The 22,348-nt window shown below is 40.2% G+C and overlaps 2 long non-coding RNA genes across 3 annotated transcripts; both read right to left on the bottom strand.

The window, feature by feature from the left end:
* Window positions 1-1,244: 1,244 nt before the first annotated feature.
* On the bottom strand, window positions 1,245-15,626 carry LOC113168402. The gene is made up of 3 exons (XR_003299401.2): window positions 15,186-15,626; window positions 3,700-4,029; window positions 1,245-2,111 (listed from the first exon to the last, which is right to left on the bottom strand). It is a non-coding gene; the product is annotated as an uncharacterized LOC113168402 (long non-coding RNA).
* A 956-nt stretch (window positions 15,627-16,582) lies between these two features.
* Window positions 16,583-22,111, bottom strand: LOC113168413. 2 transcript variants are annotated; one of them, XR_004463514.1, is made up of 2 exons: window positions 21,350-22,111; window positions 16,583-17,519 (listed from the first exon to the last, which is right to left on the bottom strand). It is a non-coding gene; the product is annotated as an uncharacterized LOC113168413 (long non-coding RNA). The 2 variants fall into 2 exon arrangements; XR_003299413.1 differs by lacking the exon at window positions 21,350-22,111 and adding an exon at window positions 17,594-17,990.
* Window positions 22,112-22,348: the final 237 nt, after the last annotated feature.

The following is a 22,348-nucleotide window of genomic DNA, read 5'->3' as shown; positions in this document are numbered from 1 at the left end:
TACACTGAGTTTGGTCGCAGCAGTTCCCACTTCCTTCCTCATTGTAGCTAACTAGTCAGTGTGTTTCCTCTCCAGCAGATGGCAGAATAGAGCTTATTTAGTTTGTATTAACACACACAGGCCTCCAGTAGCTCCTGTGATAGACTGCTGACCTGTCCAGGGTGTACCCCACCAATCACCCAATGGCAGCTGGAATTGGCTCCAGCACAGTTTTACTTACTGATAATTAGATAATAAGATAATAAATGTACTTACAGCATCCAACAAACATAAAGACATTGACCATAAACACTGAAGTAAATCTACTACAGAATGGCGTCTCAGACAGAGTCCAGACCTCAACCCACTAGAGATGCTGTGGAGTCACATGAAGAGAGACATTCACACCAAACCTCCTCAGAATATGGCTGATCTGAAGCAGTTCTGTAGGAACCAATGGTCCACAGTTCCTCTTGGATATGGTGCAGGTCATCTACGGCAGTCTGTTAGTGTGTACGGCTGTGGACTGATCCACTGCTCAGTCACAGAGTCACAGCAGATCTTAAAAATAGGTCTCTGGAAGAAGAACGTTCAAGTCTTCACAGTGTGATGATGTCAGGAGCCAGAATGAAACCAGCAACACAACATTTTACACTTTCACACTTTCTGTTGTTGCTATTGTAAAACCTGCATAAGGTTTGTGGGGCTGCAGTTGGTGAAGGAGCAGTGGACAGTTTCTGTGAGTCTCTGCTTCCTGCCTCGTATGGACCTTGGGTTCAGTGACTCAGATTCAGTAACATGCTACTGTTACATGTTACTGCAGAGATAATATGCTGCCATCTGCTGGCTGTTTCCAGTCTGCTCAGTCTGATCCTCTGACAGTGATTCAGTAGGAACTGGCCGTGAAGTGACACCACAAAATACTAGAAAACTCCCAAAGGGGTGTCTGTGGGTGGAGAAGTCCAGGACGGATGGTTTGATTCCTGGTTGGTCCTGGATCACAGAGGTTGTAGATTTGTTAAGTTGAATCCTTCAGACACTGTTCAAGTCAAGGTTCTTTGAACTAGTTTGATTCTTTTGATTCCAGCTCTGATCAAACCTGCATCAACATGTTCAACAGGTCAGAGAAGTTCCAAACATAAACCCTGCTCCTCATCAACATTACTGATAAAGACAGAGTCAGAAATCAAATATGAAATCAAACTTTATTGACAAATGAAGTTTGACATATTTATGTAGAGTACAGCAAATTAAAAGCACCAGTAAATAAAAGAAGCTGCACACAACAAACAACATTATGACATTACATGTTATAATTATAATTTTATATGTTTATAGAGTATTTCAGTAGTGTTAATGTGTAGTATAACATGCATCATTCTCAAACAAGATCAGGGGAAAGTCTGCACCAACCATGACAGATACTAGTGTTAAATGACATATACTAGTGTTAAATGACAGATACTAGTGTTAAATGACAGATACTAGTGTTAAATGACAGATACTGGTGTTAAATCACAGATATTAGTGTTAAATCACAGATACTAGTGTTGAATGACAGATACAGGTGTTAAATCACAGATACAGGTGTTAAATCACAGATACTAGTGTTAAATGACAGATACTAGTGTTAAATCACAGATACTAGTGTTAAATGACATTTAATTTATATAATATGCAGATATTAGTGTTCTAAGTAGAATAAAGAGCAGTGAACCTCTCATTCACATCACAGTCCTATGTTATAAAGCATTTAGCACAACAAGATTCTGTATTTTAGTTTCTAAGCTTTGAGCAGAGAACCACAGCTCTCCATGGACTGATACTTTGTTGATTATGAGAAAAATATAGAATAACACCACATCACCATCAGTCTCAGCTGACCTCTGTCTGCTGTGTGTCCAGTCTGGATGTTAAACTGGTCACAAAGGAACCAGCAGCAGGACTCACGGACTGAGTCAAAGATCTGAAGAGATGCTGATGTTCACCTGCATTTTCACTAGATCAGTATGAATGCTGTTCTGTTTGACCTTTGTATTTTCTATAGACCACAAAACCAACAACACCAACAACAAGAAGCCCACCAACAACTGACAGGCCGACTGCCAGTCCAACATGTCCCCTGTTCGAATCTGTAGAAGGAAAAAGCAGATGTGAGTTAGCAGGAGTTGTAGTGGTTGGAGTTTATATGGATGAACATGTACTGTCACATGTTTTAGGTTAAATTACTGCTGTGTCACACTCACACAGAAACCAGTCTGCACCTTCATACACAAACTTATGTAAACTCAGTTATGCAAACTTAATTTTACAGGTAGATCTTTGGATGGTATGGATTTCTGGAACAAGGATCCGTGTTTCTGTCTGAAGACAGAGCGTGACTTAGATAGTTTTGACCAGATATCGTGTTGAATTAGGTCGTATTGATCAGATATCGTGTTGATTTAGGTCGTATTGATCAGATATCGTGTTGATTTAGGTCGTATTGATCAGATATCGTGTTGAATTAGGTCGTATTGATCAGATATCGTGTTGAATTAGGTCGTATTGACCAGATATCGTGTTGAATTAGGTCGTATTGATCAGATATCGTGTTGATTTAGGTCGTATTGATCAGATATCGTGTTGAATTAGGTCGTATTGATCAGATATCGTGTTGAATTAGGTCGTATTGATCAGATATAGTGTTGATTTAGGTCGTATTGATCAGATATCGTGTTGAATTAGGTCGTATTGATCAGATATCGTGTTGATTTAGGTCGCATTGATCAGATATCGTGTTGAATTAGGTCGCATTGATCAGATATCGTGTTGAATTAGGTCGTATTGATCAGATATAGTGTTGAATTAGGTCGTATTGACCAGATATCGTGTTGAATTAGGTCGTATTGATCAGATATCGTGTTGATTTAGGTCGTATTGATCAGATATCGTGTTGAATTAGGTCGTATTGATCAGATATCGTGTTGAATTAGGTCGTATTGATCAGATATCGTGTTGAATTAGGTCGTATTGATCAGATATCGTGTTGAATTAGGTCGTATTGATCAGATATCGTGTTGAATTAGGTCGTATTGATCAGATATCGTGTTGAATTAGGTCGTATTGATCAGATATCGTGTTGAATTAGGTCGTATTGATCAGATATCGTGTTGAATTAGGTCGTATTGATCAGATGTTGTTTTGACTGTATTGCTCAGTAAGAGGCAAAAAAGTGGGGAAAAACAGAATTATATAGCAGGTAGACAAAGGTAGAAAAGAGTGTGACAGAAGCTGAGGGGAAACAAAGTCGAGTGCACACTGGTCTGAACTCGACGTACACACAATACTTTCCAGCTGGAAAAGGTGACTGTTTTCTGCCAGCTAATTTCTTCTTATGTTATAATGTTCATTTGAACTGTGTTGATTTGTTTGTGGTTTAATCTGTAATACGACAGTGTCAGGTAGGTGATGAGTGAAGAACACAACAGAATCCATTTCCTCTTCTAACTCCTGTCAGACATTATCTACTGCACTTTGATCCCATCACTCATACCAGCTGTTTTCTACAAAGTCTCATCAACACCAACATCTGATCTGTGATGTTTCACTCTCACATCAACAACCAGGAAGCAGCTTCAACTCTGATCCACACACACACACACACACACACACACACACACACACACACACACACACACACACACACACACACACACACACACACACACACTAACTCACCTGGTTCAACTGTCAGGTTGATGGTGTTGATGAGCTGCTTTTTTCCTCCATATCCAACACGACACTCATATGTTCCAGTATCATTGATGGTGACGTTCTTCAGAACCACAGAAAAGTCTCCGTTCTTCATCACTGGATCTTTCAGCTCCACTCTATTTTTAAAGTCATCACTCTGGTCTGGCCTTGGTTTACCATCTCTCCACACGTAGAGAATCAGATTCTCAGGCTGCTTAAGTTTGTTCCATTCTAACAGCTCAAATGAAGTATTTCTGGAACCGCTACACTGAAGAGTGACACTGTCTCCAGATTTTGTATTTATCTCTTTTACACCTGAACAAAAACAGGAAAAACAAATGCAGAGAGAAACAAGAAGTAAAAGTTAGTGATATAATTCTTAAGCAAATACTTTTATTTACATCACTTAATATTCACACAGCTCTGAAGATTACTCAATTACACATTGTCTCATTTTTAATTTATAATTATCATAACTCATCAGCTTTCAAATTTATCTAAAGGTTGTTTTAGAAATGTCCCAACTACCAATGAAGACAATAAAGACGAATACTTAATTTCAATATTCAGTTTGTGTATTTTTCTACATTTAAACCAAGAATAAGCAATAGAATAACAAACTGCAGCAGTTTTTATTAGTTTACCTTTAAACACATCAAAGATCTAAATAACAATTCAATTCAATTTTATTTGTAGAGCACTTTTTACAACTGACTCTGTCACAAAGCAGCTTTACACATCCAAAGAACAGTACATGAACAGTAAATGTGTATGAATCATAATAATCAGATTGTCCCTGATGAGCAAGCCGAGGGCGACAGTGGCAAGAAAAACTCCCTGAGAAGGCAACAGGAAGAAACCTTGAGAGGAACCAGACTCAACAGGGAACCCATCCTCATATGGGTGATTATGTGATGCCCACTAATGTGTGATCACATTTATGTGAATATTAATGGATGATGTGCTTTTCTTCTGTAAAGACCTATTTCCTTACAAGGGGTTATGTGGTACAGTGTCAGGGCAATGTTATTTTTACCACAGTAGGTGGCAGTGTGAGATTGTGGTTTAGGTCAAAGACCGCAGCCTCTAGCGTGTCTCCCGCAGTCTTTCTCATAATGGCGAAGAGCTCAGCAATGGAAAGCCACATCTCCCTGTCTCATCAATTCTTTCCTGTATTACAGGATTTGTGTAGCTGCTTACAGGTGCTGAAACCTGGGACCTATAACAGTTTTTTGCTGGCCCGTACAGGGATCACTTCTGCCATGTGGTTGGAAGCTGATCCAGTGATTTCAGACCAGTGCAACAAAAGTCACTACCCATCGGTGACCTGGCAACCAGAAAGCATCATCCAGTGACATCAGTTTTCCTGCCTACTGATGAAGAATCGTCATTCCTGCCTACAGCAGGGAAACGCCTCAAGAAACGTAAATGACAATGTTCAGCTGCATAATCTGCTACACCTGATGAAGAGGCTGCGTTTATGCTCTGTGTGTCACCTATGAGAAAGACGACTTAGGACTGAGACTGAACAAGAATCCAGGACTTTGGGATCAAGGATGAGGAACAAAGAAGCAGTTATGGCAGCAGAAGGTGATTACTCCTCAGGGTAATCAGACCTGAAAGTTTCAAAGACATGTATGGATAAGGATGATTTAACAGTAGAGGAACTGAAAGGCTTTCTCCACTCACACCTGGGAGAACAAACTAATACAGAACTATTCCAAGAACTGATGTGCACTAAACAAAAGGAAAATGAGACTCTTCAGCAGTTCTTATATCGCATCATAGGATTTAAACAAAAGATCATGCTGGCTTCAAAACATAACAGCGTAGATGTCAGGTACAGTGGGAGTACAGTCCAAGATGTTTTTCTCCACACTGTGTATCAAGGCTTAAGACACAAGCATGAAGACATTCCTTGAGAGCTCAAACCACTGCCTGCTGACAACCAAGTGACTGATGAGGCAATTTTAAAACAGATTAAAAAAATTGGTGTGGACCATCAAGAAAGACCTACTCACCCTAAGCGCTGATGAACTGTTCCAGGTTGCCAAGTCAGTGAGTCCAGTGCCAGGATTGGACACATCTCGCCTTATGATAGGAGATGAGGACGGTTGTTTTGAGTACATCACCAGTTTCATGTGCAGTAAGGCCTTAGTAAAATCTGAGGATTCAGGTATGGCACACTTACTAGAGTTAAAGGATGTGATAGATACAGTCATAAAGAGTCATGTTTCTGGTATGTAATTTAGACACTTCCTACCTTTACCCAGTTTGTGAGCTGTCCCACCAGGGGGGAGAGGACATTGGACCTGATGTATTCTAATGTTAAAGATGCCTACAGCTCCACTGCCCTCCCCCCTCTGGGGAAGTCGGATCACAACCTGGTACATCTCCTCCCACAATACACACCTTTGGTTCACAGGCAGCCTCCCACCATTAAAACTGTAAAGAGGTGGACAGAGGGGGCACACCTTGCCCTGCAGGGATGCTTTGAAGAGACAGACTGGAAGACTCTCTGTGAACCTCATGGTGAGGACATTGATGGACTGACAGACTGCATCTCTGACTACATTAATTTCTGTGTGGACACCCAGGTACCTACAAAAACCATTTGCTGCTTCCCAAACAATAAGCCCTGGGTCACTCAGGACATCCAAACCATCCTGAATGACAAAAAGAAGGCATTCAGATCAGGAGACAGGGAGGCAGCAAAGAGGGTCCAGAGACTGCTGTCTGTCAGGATCAGGGAGGGGAAGGAGGTTTACAGGAAAGAACTGGAACAAAGTCTTCAACAGAACAACACCAGGGAGGTTTGGAGGGGCATGAGGACCATCACTGGCTACAAGTCCAGCAGCCAGGAGACTGTAGGGACTGTGGACCGAGCCAATGAATTTAATAATTTCTTCAATCGATTCCAGGCTGATCCACAGAGCCCACTTCAGTTCACTACCTGCTCCTCAGTCCCTCCCCCACACGACTCAGCCACCACCCTAACAATCTCAGCTGAGCAGGTGAGAAGAGAGCTGAACAGGCTTCATCCCACAAAGGCTGCAGGTCCTGATGGGGTCAGCCCAAGGGTGCTGAAAGCCTGTGCTCCTCAGCTATGTGTTGTTCTCCAACACATCTTCAACCTCAGCCTGCACCTGGAGAGAGTTCCTCTAGGGTGGAAAAAGTCGTGCCTTGTTCCAGTGAATAAGACGCCACGTCCCAGAGTCCTCAATGACTTCAGACCAGTGGCTCTGACATCACACATCATGAAGGCTTTTGAGAGGCTGATCCTGGAGTCCCTCCGACCTCTGGTCAAACCCTCACTTGACCCCCTCCAGTTTGCTTACCAACCCCATATTGGAGTGGATGACGCCATCATACACCTTCTCCATCGCACCTACACCCACCTGGATAAGCCTGGGGGCTTAGTGAGGATCATATTTTTTGATTTCTCCAGTGCATTCAACACCATCCGACCTGCACTGCTGGGAGAGAAATTAAAAAACATGCAGGTCAACACTCCCCTGATTTCCTGGATCATGGACTACCTCACCAACCGGCCACAGTACGTCCGCCTGCAGAACTGTGTGTCTGACACTGTGGTCTGTAGCACAGGTGCTCCACAGGGGACAGTTCTGTCTTCATTCCTCTTCACCCTGTACACCTCAGACTTCAGGTACAACTCAGAGTCCTGTCATCTTCAGAAGTTCTCTGATGACTCTGCAGTTGTAGGATGTATTAAGGGTGGAGATGTCACAGAGTACCGTGGAGTGGTGGACAGTTTTGTGGACTGGTGTGGACTCAACCATCTGCAACTTAACATCAACAAAACAAAGGAGCTGGTGATGGACTTCAGGAAATCTGGGAGTCCTGTCATCCCTCTCTCTATACAGGGGGAGGAGGTGGAGGTCGTGTCCGAGTACAAATACCTGGGAGTGTACTTGGACAACAAACTGGACTGGACCAAAAACTCATCAGCATTGTACAGGAAGGCTCAGAGCCGGATGTACTTCCTGAGGAGACTCAGGTCCTTCAACGTCTGCAGCACCATGCTGCGGATGTTTTATAAGTCTGTGGTTTCAGTGTCATCTTTTATGCTGTGGTCTGCTGGGGCAGCAACATGAAGGTGGAGACACTAACAGACTAAACAAGCTGATTAGGAGGGCTGGCTCTGTTCTGGGGGTGGAGCTGGACCCTCTACATGTTGTTGCTGAAAGGAGGATGCTGTCCAAACTCCTCTCAATCTTGGACAATCCCTCCCACCCACTGCACAGTGTGTTGGTTGGACAGAGGAGCACGTTCAGCCAAAGATTTATTAACATTAAATGTTCCACAGAGCGCCACAGGAGATCCTTTCTACCTGTGGCAATCAATCTGTACAATTCCCCCCCCCCTCTGTAAGGTGTGGGGGAAGTGATACTGTCATAACCTTGCTGTGCATATATTGACCCAATTTCATTTATCTATTTACATATTCTGTATATATATTGAGTTTTTCGGTATTGATGTTATTGTGTATTTATGTTTGTGTTGGATCTTTCCTGGTTGTGGTTCCTTTTCTTTCTGTCTGTTTTGTGAAAAATGGTAATGAGGCAAAACCTCTGGGATCAATAAAGTTTTTTGAATCTTGAATCTTGAATCTTTAACAATGATGGTGCAGATCCCTTGTCCTCAAGGAGTGAAGCTGATATTGCTGAAGCAGGTAATGTAGTTGGTGATATTAATGTGTCTGTAACTAATTAACTAGCAATAGTGAAGTTACTGGAGTTGTCACAGACAGTGTGAGTCACCGCGCAGTCGCTACACCCACTAGCTCCCATGATGCAGAACTGCAGAATCTATTCACTAGCTACGAGGAGCTTAGTAAGAAAGGTACACAGTATGTGCCCACACCCACTCGTGTGACTGTACCTCAGTCACCTGTAAGTAAACAGACAGTGTCACAAAATAGTGAGACATCTGCCAGTAGAGGTTTAACTGAACACTCACATATAACACCTGACAAAGTGGTCTCCCTAAGAGATCTTTCATACCTCCATCGGAGAAGTTCAAGATTCAAGGGGGTCAGATTGGAGATCTGGCAGCAGACATCAGTTATGACAGCGTTTGCCAGCAGATTGAAGAAGGCTTAAAGGAACAGTTCAGTGATGCAGAGATTGTAAGAGCACTCCTCAGGGTAATCAGACCTGAAAGTTTCAAAGACATGTATGGATAAGGATGATTTAACAGTAGAGGAACTAAAAGGCTTTCTCAACTCACACCTGGGAGAACAAACTAATACAGAACTATTCCAAGAACTGATGTGCACTAAACAAAAGGAAAATGAGACTCTTCAGCAGTTCTTATATCGCATCATAGGATTTAAACAAAAGATCACGCTGGCTTCAAAACATAACAGCGTAGATGTCAGGTACAGTGGGAGTACAGTCCAAGATGTTTTTCTCCACACTGTGTATCAAGGCTTAGGACACAAGCATGAAGACATTCGTTGAGAGCTCAAAGCACTGCCTGCTGACAACCAAGTGACTGATGAGGCAATTTTAAAACAGATTAAAAAAATAATGAGTGATGAAGGTGAAAGACAACGGCGGTTGGATCTAACTCCCCGCCAGAAACATTCAAATGTGCACAGTGCCCAGCTCGAAGTTAATGCTACTCAGTGCCCTGGTGTTAAAGAGGAAGAGTCAGCAAAGAAACCTAAAACAGATATGATCCAGCAGTTAACAGAGAAAGTTGAGAAACTGACAAGCATGGTTGAGCTTATGAAGCAGTCGCTACCGACTCAGATGTCTGAACAAGGCAGCCTTGCCTTTAACGGGAAAGTAGATCACAGGAGAGCCTCCATTATGTGGATAAAGTGATTGTAACAGACCCACCTGAAACACTCAAACCCACAGTAACTATCAACAGTGCTGCTTCGACATCTGATGGTGCCAGCCCAGCGCAATGGCAACCTCCTGTCGATCTCAGCCACCTTGATGCTGAACAATGAGAAAAAGTTAACATGACTGTGGTGACATTGGATGCATACTCAGCCTGCAGATGTCAGTCACCCTTAAAGATGAGATTCCTGTCCAGAAAGCATACTCCTCAATCACACAGCCCCTGTTTAAAGAGGTAAAAGACTACATAACAGAACTGTTGGTGAAAGGCTGGATAGTTAAATCCAAGTCCTCATATGCAGCTCCCGTTTTCTGTGTGAGGAAGAAAGATGGCAGCCTTTGGCTGTGCATTGACTGTCACCTGCTGAACAAGAAGACTGTCCCTGATCGACACCCCTTGCCCAGAATACTAGACCTGACAGACACATTGGGTGGCCAGACCTGGTTTAGTGTCCTGGACAAGAGAAAAGCCTACCATCAAGGCTTCATCACTGAGGGTTCTCGCCACCTCACTGCCTCCATTACTCCATGGGGTCTCTATGAGTGGATACGCATCCCATTTGGACTCTCAAATGCCCCGCGGCATTTCAACGAAGCATGGAGGAGATGTTAGGGTCCCTCAGGGACGAATGCTGCACTCCATACCTTGATAATGTCCTTTGCTATATGAAAACATTTGACGAGCATGTTGAGGCTGTTCGTGAAGTCCTTCAGGCTCTTCAGAGACATGGGGTAAAACTGAGACCTGAAAAATGCGAACTTTTCAGATGAGAAGTCAGGTACGTGGGTCGCATTGTTTCGACCCATGTGACCTTGAAGCTGTGTAAACCCTGTCAAGTAAGACACCTCAGACCGTTGGTGATGTGAGGAAGTTGACTGGATTCCTGGGCTACTACCCATACTACTCATACATCCAGGATTTTTCCCAGATTGAAAGCCAGGGAGGGCCCAGTCTATTACACCTGGAAAAGGAAACAAATGCCCACAGCTACCTTCCAAAGAGCCTATTGACTGGTCCATTGAGCATCAGGGAACCCTTGAACAACTTGTGACGCTCCTTACAAACCCACCTGTACTGGCATATCCAGATTTCAACCTCTCCTTCACTTTACATACTGATGCACACGGAGTCAGACAGCGAAGCTGAAAGATGTGGCCTGGGTGGCAGCATTAAACATTGCTTCTCCAGACTCATAGCAGCATTCTCACCTGCCCACCATCAGCCATGATGATCTTGTGAGAGCCCAGAGAGAGGATGAAACCGTAGGCAAGATAATTGAGTTAAAGAGATCAGACACCAAACCAGCAGGAGAAACATTTGAAGCAGTAAAAGGAGGCACTCGCAAACTACTGCATGAGTGGAGCAGATTACACCTTGAGGATGATCTCCTTTACAGACAAGTGAATGAAAGGAAGCAGTTAGTCCTCCCTGTAAAGTATAGAAGTCGAGCTTTGAAACATCTTCACAATGAGATGGGTCATGTTGGCACAGGAGAGATTCTACTGGCCTTTTATGGCTAAAGACATTGAAAAATATGTCACTCGAAAATGTCCCTGTATTAAGTCCAAGAAGTCTGCAACACACATTCGAGCGCTAATGGGGAGCATTACATCCAATTTCCCTTTGGAGCTTGTGTGTATTGATTACCTGCACCTGGAAACTAGTCGTGGAGGGTATGAATACATTCTTGTAGTGATCGATCACTTCACCAGATTTGCCCAGGCATACCCCACAAAGAACAAGAGTGGAAGAACAGCAGCTGAGCGTATGTGTAACTGCTGTCAAGAAGCATCAGTTATACTGTTCAAGTATCTGTGATTGTTTTGTTGAATGTTTCAATAATGTATAAATATAAGAAGGGAATTCAAAGTGATATATATTATTAATATAAAGTTATTACAACACGTGTATAGCAGTTTTCTGAGGCGGAACCAATGTTCGCCAGTCTAGGTAATGTCAGGTCCTGTGTTTTGCACACTAACACCTTATGTACCATATGTTTATCTTGCAACCAACACTCCACCCACATACATTCCATCCACTATTCCTGTTTGTTAAAGAGTGATTTAAGGATCAGAGAGTTTTGGTATAAGGTTAAAAGTGAAATGTGTTAAGAGGTTTAGAGAAATGTCAGGAGCCATTTTTATTTTGTGAGGGAGCTTGTGATGCCCACAACTGTGTGATCACATTTGTGTGAATATTAATAGATGATGTGGTTTTCTTTTGTAAAGACCTATTTTCTTGCAAAGGGTAAAGTGTTATAGTGTCAAGACAGTGTTATTTTTTACGACAGCAGGTGACAGTGTGAGATTGTGGTTTAGGTCAAAGGTCGCAGCCTCTAGTGTGTCTCGCGTCGTCTTCCTCATAATGGCGGAGAGCTCAGCAAAGGAAAGCGACGTCTCCCTGTCTCATCAATTCTTTCCTGTATTTCAGGTTAGTAACATGTATAAACTTTGCAAAAGTTCGGTTAACAAAGAACGACAGATGGTTTTGAATGAACAGTTAGTTTGTTTGCATTTGTGAGAACGGTATTTACCGCGGGTAGTGACAATAGCAGCTGACACTGGTTTATTTGCTAGCAAGCATGTTATTCAGGGATAAAGGATTAGCTTTGGCCACATGTCTTCTCTAACAGTTGTGCATCTACACATATATTCATTCTCATGTTTGAATTCAGTTGTGTAAAGTGTAAATTTAAGAGTTTGAACATGGTTGAGATTTGTTTATTAATACTGTACATGTCCAAGTAATACTGAATAGTGTTTTTGTTGTAGTGCCTGTAAGAGGTAAATAGAACCAAAAGCTTATTTGGATAACTGAGAAAAGAGAAGTGGGAAAGTGAGATAAGATGAGTTCCACATGGATTTAGTATTCTATTGTGTTTGTTTTGTGGACATGAAGTATGTGTAAAAACACTGAAAATTGACAAAATGTACAGTGTTAAGTGAAAGTTGTATGAATAAGTGTGTGTGAATAAATATAATGGTGGAGAGCTCAGCAAAGGAAAGCCACGTCTCCCTGTCTCATCAATTCTTTCCTGTATTTCAGGATATGTTTAGCTGCTTACAGGTGCTGAAACCTGGGACCTGTAACAATAACATACTATGTGTCAGGCAGCAGGAAGTTCAGTATAACAGTTAATGTCTATAAGCTATTATGGAGTCCAGTTAGTTATTGCAGGCTCTGGTAGACTGTTCCAGTGCTGGACTACTGAGCGTTGAGAGAGTTGAGAGTGAGGGTTGAAATGTGCATTTAATTGTCTACTATGGAATTTTTTAAGTGTCATAGTTCAATTTCAGTGAGACAATGTAGGAATAAAAGCACATTTTGGTGACTTCAGGGACCTATTTTTATTCCCCCAAAAGAGCAATAATATGGTAACTTTAGGTGAAATTCACTGATTATATTATAGTTTATCAATGTCTTCTTTTCTAGTGCTGAGATGAACTGATAGAGAAGTTTGTTTTTGCCTATTATTATTATTATTATTAATATTATTTTATCATGATGCTATTTTTTTAACAGGAATGAGATCAGCCTACACATTAGAACCACTCCAGGACAACTCCACTGCCCACTCGATAATAAACAAAAACCCTAGAAAGTGATGGCAGAGCTGTATTATATTAGAATGTACAGGTGTATCTAATACAGTGGCCAGAGAGAGTATATATTTATCAGATCATTCATTTAGGTCAAATTTCTCACCCGTACTGATGGTTAATCAGTTAATCAGTTAATTATCTATTTTAACTATGTATTCACCCTGTTTGATGGTTCATCCTTTTATTGACATTATAAATCAATCATGGTCAATAAAAGTTGGTACCTTGACAAAAAAAAAAAAAAAAGAAATCAGAAAAATACCTCATTAATGTCAAAGTGAAAACAGGTTTCTACAAAGTGATGTAAATAAAATAAAAATATGTAAGATGAAATCAGTGTTTAATATTCACCCCCTCAGATATTTGATGCTAGTAGTCCCACAATTAGTGAAATGGGGATCACCTGAGTGTAGTGAAGGTGTTTAGATGTAACTCAAACATTTCTGTGTGTTCACATTAAGTGTTATCTCTGATATTCTGATCATTTATTTATCTGGCTGTTGTTTATTACTAACATTAGTCTCCTGTTGTTCTTGCTGATTTCACATTATTATCAACGGTCTGTCTCCATTAATGGAGGGTGAATAATGAAGGTGGTCATTCAGCAACAAATTTGTCACTTTTATTCTTAAACTCTTAAAATACATTTTCTAATTTGCATGTAGTCTGGTTTAGTGTTATTCCGGGTTTATTGATAGAAAAATCTTTAAGCGAGAGACCCAACTACTTATTGGGCTCCAGAGCTACAGTTCGATTACTTGGTGAATATCAAGCTGATGTGTGTACTAAATAAGTTGGTGTAGTTACAGCAGGATGCGTATTTTAATAAACAACAGTGAAAAGCTAACTTTTCTTGCCTTGTTTTTTGTAGCAGCCTTTAAAATGCGTATTTCCACATTAACTGTGACTAGAAAATAAAGGATGTTGGCTCCCAAGCTGAGAAATATCCGACGTATTTCTACACTAACACCACCAGTACAGTAAATTATTACAGATATGTTAGATTTAGTTAAAAAATAAATAAAAATAAGAAATATCAAAGTATTGAAAAAACCAATACTAATAAATATCTAGCTATTTCGGTTCAGCCCTAATAAAATATTTACAATCTTTAAAGAAGAAGCAGGACTTACAGACAGAACCGGCTCAGGTAATATCTTTACACTGTTGACCCCTGGTTTGAGTTCTAATCTCACTGTCTTACTAACAAACTACAGACATGGAAGAAGCTCCAGGTTTTAAATGGGGTCATTTATCTGAGCCTCTGAAATGTGTGTTAATGCAGCTCAGTCGGTAGAATGACTATGACAAGATGCTAAATGAGTTAAATCAGACATTAACCAACCACAAAGGTTATTATTTAACCTATAGATAGACCTGTTTGTCCACTCTGGATCATTTCTATCAGTCTTTGACTGTAGCTACTTTGCTGTTGTAGCTGTTTAACACTGTAATATGACAAAGTGCAGTACCTTACAGTATATTTCTACACTGAAGATGAAGAACATTTATGTCTGCTCAGCTACTAACGAGTTTACATTTTAGAAAATGAAAGTGAAACTGGATTTTACAGGATCAGTGGCTCATTGTCTGTGGAGACATTTAATATGTGGACTAATCGATCAGGGGACGTGGATCCTGCTCTATGTTTCTACTTAGACCCTCTGAATAGGACCTAAAATAAAATTGGAGACATTGAGCATAAATACGACCTCACGACTCTAAACGAGAACGACGTCCTTCGTCTTTTATGATTATTTACTTCAAGTGTCCACAAATGATCACACTTTATGAAGCCGTACCTTCACTATTACCACAGAGATGCACTTTGTGTCTGTTTATCGCACTTTGTCACTATTTAATTGTGATAAAAGCAGCTGCAGAGTTTCTAAAGGTGGAAATACATGTTCGTCTCCTTCCTCCTGCTCCACCCATCCACCGCCGACTGAACCGACATCTACCCGATTTCCTACGAAGACAGTCAGAGCTCACCTGCAGAGGTGGACACCAGGAAAAGGACTGAAATCCAAATCTAACAGAAGGAGGCCGAGCTGACAGACATAGATCTATTAAAAGAGCTCAAACTCCTGCAAGAAGGTCGACTAACAGCAGCACAACGTTTAGTGAGGGCCGACATGTTGGATCGTGATACGACAGTGACGTCATTGTGTCGCAAAGCATTTCGGGATTCGTTTAAGTCATTATCAACATTTAATTATTATCATCATTCATCTTATTTATTTATCTATTGTTAAGTATTTTAACTATTTTTATATCTTGTTGATTCTTTAATCTTGAGCTGCAGTTTAAACTTTGTGTTTCTTCTACGTTTGTAAAACATTTAATTTACAAATGTGACTAAAAGTGGTGAAAGTTTAATAAATTACAGTTATTGTTTAGTGTAATTTAGTTTAATACAGCCCCACACTCCCAAACAAGAGAACAACAGAGAATCAATTAGTGTTATTTACTGGTTTCTTTGTTATTCATAATGATTTTACATTTTATTTAAGTTAGATGTTTAGTTTGTGTTGGGACTCTAACACATTACTTACTGAAGTTTGACTCAGTTGTCAGTTTATTCACCTAGTTGGTAAAACTCAGTCTAATCTAACAGCTCGAATTGATACAGCTGTGTTAGAAGATAATTAACCAACAAACCATTTGCATAATGAATCAGTATTTATTACCAGGTGTGTACAGTGTGTTTACCTCAACAACCCAGTTGTATTTTAACTTAGCTATCTGTACTAGCTATGCTCCTAATCAGAGTTAATTAAATTCATCAATTTTAGTGCAATAATGTTTAAGGGTGCTTTCACACCTACAGGCTTTAGTTTGCTTAAACTACTCAAGTTTGTTTTTGGTGCGGTTCGTTTTACCAGGCAATCGCACTCGAGTTCGCACCAAAACAATCGTACCAAGACCCCCAAAAAGATCTGGTCTCAATCCGAATCACTTAGCGAACTCTGGTGCGGTCCTCCTGGTGAGAAAGCGAACCAAAACTGGACCAAACACTGTGAATCTAATGATTTGAGGAACTAATGGAGGACACAAGTGGAGACGTGAGCAGGTGAAGTGTCTCAGAGAGACCAGGTCTGATGTAACGTAATAAACAATAATCAACAGGATGAACAACCTGTGTTAACATTTATTAAAATCATCTCGCTCCACACTTTACCATCTTCCTGTTTTTACTTTTTCTGTTCCCGCTCATTGGTCAGATGCAAACACATCTGACCAATGAGCGGAGAGAACGATCTCGCGTGATTTCACATGACGCATTTTAGTTTTTAGTTCACTTGGATTTTTCTCAGTGTTAAAAGAAACAAAATCAAGAGAAAAATAAAATTTTCCAAACTCATCCACTGATTTAGACCAAAGAAAACGAGCTAAGGTGTGAAGGAACCACAGTACATGTGAGAAGCTCTTGTCAGCATGCGAACAAGGCGGAGACGCTGAATAGTCTGTTCCCAAGATCTGGAAACTAACATCTCCGCAAACACAAAATGGCTGCAGTAACTCCCTTGTTGTTGGTTTTGGCTTTGTCTTCTCTGTTGTTGGCTTATCAAGGTGAGCAACTGATAAACTGTCCACGATCTCTGATTTAAACCCAACTGTAATGTTACAGACCCGTCACTTTACTCTTTAGTTTAATGTCATATCACGTTATGTTGCAGTTATTCGCATTCATTCGTACCTGACCCACCCTCCTGTCTTCTGTATCTGTGACGATTATAATATAGTATTAAAAGTGATTAAGTGACGGTGAGAGTAACAGTCGCCTGTATCAGTGGAGGTGAGAGGTCTGGCTTTGGGTTATCTGTGTTTTCAGGTGGTTTGGTGTAAAACTACCTCTGCAAAGAAAGGAGGGAAAGCAGCTGATCGACTGAATGTCCAACGTAGTAGTAAGAGACATGGGTCGGACCTTGTTTACTTGGACCAGCAAGAGTTCAGCTGATCAGTGTGCAGATGTGTGCAGCCAGTAATGACCCATCTAAGATCCTGTTTCCATAAATAAGGAATATTTATGACATGTCTGTTTCCTTAACACTGAAGCTTGGTTTACACTGTGGAGAGTGGAGCAGCTCTGAGGTCAAGGGTTAGCACACAGTCTTTGTTGTACTCACTAGGACAGATGTTGTGTCTTGGTGTAGTGCTTTGCTGACCAGCTGCTGCAGAAGGTCTGTCCTCTCTGCTCGTCCTGGTCGGACACTGTGGAGCTGTCCCTCACCAGGACTTCACTCCCTGTCTTCTCTGATGACAAAGCTGGTATCTCCACACTGGTGGCAACACGACCATCGTCATGTGTAGAAGTGAAACCTGCTATAGGAGAAACAGAATTCATTATCATCAAGTCATGACAAAAAGCATGACAACACTGAGATTCATGTACTAACCTTAACAAAGCAGGGGGATGCTAACAGCTAATTGGCTAACTTAATGGGGTGTGTTGATGTTTTAGCAGTAGATTTCCACATCTTGATGAAGTTGATCATGAACGACACACAAACAGCCCGTAGACATTTACTGTAGTGACTTGTGACATCTGAGGTGTTTAGAGTCTGTGAAGTTTTCTATCTGGAAATTAAAGATAATACATCTGATTTTGTAACCTTTGTACAACTGAAGTATGTTGTGTTTAGATGATTAATCAATAATAGAAAAATGTATTATATTACTTTATATTCTAAACACTCTAATACTGCATTCAACAATGCTGTTACAAACAGAGGGGGCCAACGAGTTCCCACAAAAAACAAGGTTTATTATAACGCCCGGTCCAAAATAGAGAACACAGGGAAACTAAAACAGGCAAAATACAAACTAAATAACCCAACAAAAACATACAAAGTATCAACTAAATAATCAATAGACAAAAAGACAAACTACAACTCACTAATTAGAAATACAAAGTTCAACAAAAATCACTGCCCAGGGCAGGAGAACATTAACAAACAAACAAACCAACAGTACAAAGTATCAACATAAAACGCTGCATAAAGTCAGACAAGAAAAAACACACAGACAGAAACAAACAAACAAACAAACAAACTGACCAGAGTATTGGAGCAGTACGGCACAAATGAAGTCTATGAATAAAGCAAAGTAGTGTGAAACAGACAGAGTCCAGAGTATCCAAAAAGACTGACTAACTGATAGTGATGGACAAATGATACAGAGACTTCGGAGCTTGTATCGAAAACACAAGTGTCACGTGACAGATGACGTTCAGAACCAAATGTCATCGCTGTTTCCTTTCGCGCTTCGTTCCTTCAAAATGTTTCGAAGCTTTTCATTGGCTCAGAGTGTTTCAGCGTGTTTCATTGGCTCAGAGTGTTTCAGAGTGTTTCATTGGTTCAGAGTGTTTCAGAGTGTTTCATTGGCTCAGAGTGTTTCAGAGTGTTTCATTGGCTCAGAGTGTTTCAGTGTGTTTCATTGGCTCAGAGTGTTTCAGTGTGTTTCATTGGCTCAGAGTGTTTCAGAGTGTTTCATTGGCTCAGAGTGTTTCAGTGTGTTTCATTGGCTCCGAGTGTTTCAGTGTGTTTCATTGGCTCAGAGTGTTTCAGTGTGTTTCATTGGCTCCGAGTGTTTCAGTGTGTTTCATTGGCTCAGAGTGTTTCAGTGTGTTTCATTGGCTCAGAGTGTTTCAGAGTGTTTCATTGGCTCAGAGTGTTTCAGAGTGTTTCATTGGCTCAGAGTGTTTCAGAGTGTTTCATTGGCTCAGAGTGTTTCAGTGTGTTTCATTGGCTCAGAGTGTTTCAGTGTGTTTCAGTGTGTTTCATTGGCTCAGAGTGTTTCAGAGTGTTTCAGTGTGTTTCATTGGCTCAGAGTGTTTCAGAGTGTTTCATTGTTTCAGAGTGTTTCAGAGTGTTTCAGAGTGTTTCATTGGCTCAGAGTGATTCAGAGTGTTTCATTGGCTCAGAGTGTTTCAGAGTGTTTCAGTGTGTTTCATTGGCTCATGGAGTTTCAATGCATTCAGAACTAAGGACAGTTTTACAGGTTTTACAGATTTGAGTGTTTGGTTCTTTAGCAGCTGTATAAGATTCATCATTATGCTTCAAATGAGGTTGTGAGGAAACAGAGATTTGGAAAGTGAGAGTATTTTGTCAAGTTTCATGGTGAGTACCACTAATAAGAGATGTTCTAAAGTTTGGGATCATTTTGATCTCATACCACCAAACACTGCGACACTTCAGTGTGCTCAGTCATGAGCCGACTGATCCTGCGACAGTAGAAAAAATAATATTTCTCAATAAAAACCCGTGAAGACAACTAACTTGTCTGCTTCTGTAAATAATCATTTCAAATCAACCATACAAGTCCTCAACTGATAAACTATTATCTTTAAAGGTTTTCCTTAAAAACACTGAATTTAAAAACTGATCATTTGCAAAGTAGGAAGAATCTCTAATCCTGTTAGAGATAATAAACCCTAATAAACCTTTAACCAACCCATATTATAATTTGCATTGATTCTTTGGGTTAATCTGGAATTTGTTTTAGAGAATGGGAGAGAGCATCTGCATATTTTAATAATGCATGAATGAACAAAACACTTGAATGACCACACAGACTTTTCTGAACTCTTATTGGTGTCATGAGATTGAAACAGTACCAGAGCTTCAGTCGTGCCCTTTAGAGGTTGCTATGACTTAAGTTGTCCAGCAGATAATGATAATGGGGCTTCATTTGCCCACCACTACAAACTGACAAACTAGTGGCGTGGATTCCATGAACAGTTTGCAACAAACCAGCAAAAACCAGAGGACTGAGGGGTGCTTACAAAACAACAAAGACCAACAGGTGAAATGAATGAGTTATTAGTCCTGTGAGTGAAGAGTGGAGGAGGAGGAAGTCAATATACGGGAGTGGCAGGAGAGTAAGCAACAAAACAAAACCCACAGACAGGGGCAGAGGGAGGAATTGTAACAAATGCATTTGTCTGAAAACAGTAGTTACTGTTACTTTGAAATTCAAGAGGTTTCAGTCAAAACATTCACTTCAATAAAAATATGTTCTGCTTATCATAAACTAATCAGATCTGATTTAGACAGTTGAATACAACATTTTAAAACAAGATAATAATTATGACTCTTAAGATGTTTCTCTTATAACATTTATCGTTACAGGGATCTAACCTTAACTCAAAGGAGAAGTTGTTAGAAAATATCACAATTCTAAGAATCTTCTCTAAATGTCATCACTAGATCAATTTTTAGCCTTAAGAAGCTTTGTGAATACAACTCCTAATTCTACATGTCACTGTCTAACCTTAACTTCTATCTAGGTCTGAATGAAACAGAAATGTACTTTCTCAAGTCAACAGGTCAAAGAGGTCAAAAGGTTTCTTCTTATCTTTCAAACAAAGCCACAGCTTAGACTTCCTGTCCCAACAGAAAGCCTAACGTCTCTTTGTGGTTCACTTGCATCACTGATGTCTGTTTGAACGTTAACTGAGTGCAGACTGAAGGAAAAGTGAAGAGAGTTTTCTTAAAAGCATGATGTGAAACAAATGGATACGTTTTATAAACTTTAGTTTGTTCATTAATTTAATTATAATGTACGTGTGTTGAAGTTATTTACTTACTTCTTTGATTGTATAATGAGAAAACACAGACTGTCTTCTCAGGTGTAGAGAAGCTAATATCGCTTCTCTGGTGTCCACTGAGAGAAGTGGTATATTTCAGTGATAACATCTCTACTATCTGACAGCATTAAACAATTAAAAAAATAATAAATCTCTAAAATTAAAATATATTAGTTAATAATACATTTACACTATTAATATTTCCACTACTTTAAAATAATTACCAAAATGTACTCTGTTAAACCAATAGGTAAAGTCCACACTGTCAGAACAGAGGATGTTAATAGTTATTAAACTTGATGCTAGGTACTTTACTAGCACAACACAAAAGATCCATGAGCCACCTAAGTGTACGTTGTTTGGCTGAATAACTGCCTTTTAAAAAAATTAAAACATTTCCAGACCGGTATACTTTACAATATGACCACACAGAAATCTATAGAAAACCCAACAACACCTCTGTCTTAACAATCACAATTCATGCGGCTTTAAGTGAATCCAGCAGAGAGTCCACAGAAAAATGAACATTGCATGTCTGTAGTTAAAATAAACCATGTGTTCTTACCTTGTTGTTGTTTGTGAAGAAGATTAGTTTTCTCTGGTAAAAGCAAACATCTTGTCTTGTTCCTGATGCAGCAGCTTCTGAAACAATGAGCTTCTACAAACACAGGCAGTGTGTTTCGATTGTTCCTGTTTTTTCTTTACTTCTGTTTAAGGGGCCCCTTCAAACTGCTGCTTAGAAAATGAAGTCATTCTAGTACGACGTGCATGAGGTTTGAAAATATAAGTAAAGATTCATTTAGACATAATAAACTTTGTCTAAGTCTCAGAAGTGAAGTGTCTCAGAGAGACCAGGTCTGATGTAACGTAATAAACAATAATCAACAGGATGAACAACCTGTGTTAACATTTATTAAAATCATCTCGCTCCACACTTTACCATCTTCCTGTTTTTACTTTTTCTGTTCCCGCTCATTGGTCAGATGCAAACACATCTGACCAATGAGCGGAGAGAACGATCTCGCGTGATTTCACATGACGCATTTTAGTTTTTAGTTCACTTGGATTTTTCTCAGTGTTAAAAGAAACAAAATCAAGAGAAAAATAAAATTTTCCAAACTCATCCACTGATTTAGACCAAAGAAAACGAGCTAAGGTGTGAAGGAACCACAGTACATGTGAGAAGCTCTTGTCAGCATGCGAACAAGGCGGAGACGCTGAATAGTCTGTTCCCAAGATCTGGAAACTAACATCTCCGCAAACACAAAATGGCTGCAGTAACTCCCTTGTTGTTGGTTTTGGCTTTGTCTTCTCTGTTGTTGGCTTATCAAGGTGAGCAACTGATAAACTGTCCACGATCTCTGATTTAAACCCAACTGTAATGTTACAGACCCGTCACTTTACTCTTTAGTTTAATGTCATATCACGTTATGTTGCAGTTATTCGCATTCATTCGTACCTGACCCACCCTCCTGTCTTCTGTATCTGTGACGATTATAATATAGTATTAAAAGTGATTAAGTGACGGTGAGAGTAACAGTCGCCTGTATCAGTGGAGGTGAGA

Source organism: Anabas testudineus, chromosome 18 (genome assembly GCF_900324465.2).
Source record: "Anabas testudineus chromosome 18, fAnaTes1.2, whole genome shotgun sequence".
NCBI lineage: Eukaryota > Metazoa > Chordata > Actinopteri > Anabantiformes > Anabantidae > Anabas > Anabas testudineus.
Note: the sequence above shows the minus strand (reverse complement) of the source record. Positions and strands in the feature narration are given on the sequence as shown.